Raw genomic sequence first — 987 nt, forward strand, 5'->3', positions numbered from 1 at the left:
ATCATGTCAAATTATGTCGATGTACTGCGCGCGCATTTTGTAGAATTTACTTTTTAGTAATTTAGTAGAATTTAATATTTAAAGTTCTAATTCGATCTGTGAAAAAATATTTTATTGAAATATAAAAATTTATTTTTGCATGATAAAATACTAAAGTAGAACACTTAGAAATTTGTATTTGTATAATATATTAAAGGTGTAATTATGACTCTCGCGGGAATTCCGACTCTCTCGGCATTCCGATTCTTTCACGAGTTTCGTTGCGCCTTCAGAGTCAGGCTCTCCCTCCGGTTATCCGATCACTTACGCGGACGTTTGGACTAATCGGGCATTGTGTCTGGGCTTATCCTGGACTTAATACATTAAACCAACACCCAGCTGGAGCAGGGGTAAGGCCAATGTTATGGCGACCTTACCCTGAGCTCATCTGCTAGGCGTAGGAGGCCCGGTTATCACACGCCACCGGTAGTGCCTCAATTGCGTCTATACTGCAAGTTGCCCCGAAGACGGCGAGTCTGAGAGTAGGCATGTACCTATACTCGAATCTTGCCGTCTGAGGGATACATGCCCTTGCAAAGAAGGTGGATCAGGTGTCCTGGCTTTACGAAGTCCAGTGCGCCGGGCTGGTCAATGTTGTTTGGAGCCATAACTCCTAGCGGCCGTCCTTGGCGGTTGCGTTGTATTGGTGCTCGAGGGCGTCTGGGCAGTCGTGTTTGCGAAGATGCCGTAGTTGGGAGAATCTTGTGAAAGTCATAATTACTTTCTTTTTCGCACGTTCTAACTTTTAACTCGAGTCGCGTTAAAAGTCGCGCCGCGTCGTGACTTCTTCGTGATTGTTTAAAATAATGTTTTAATAAATATTTAACAAAAAGAGTAGAAACAAGAAAAATGTGTTAGGTAGGTAATAAAAAAAGAGAATTGTCTGTAGATAGCGAAAAATTATGAGCTAGGATGTTTTTTATTTACCCATTCAGTCGGAAGAGCACA

The sequence above is a fragment of the Wasmannia auropunctata genome, unplaced genomic scaffold (genome assembly GCF_000956235.1).
Source record: "Wasmannia auropunctata unplaced genomic scaffold, wasmannia.A_1.0 LD336026.1, whole genome shotgun sequence".
NCBI classification, from domain to species: domain Eukaryota; kingdom Metazoa; phylum Arthropoda; class Insecta; order Hymenoptera; family Formicidae; genus Wasmannia; species Wasmannia auropunctata.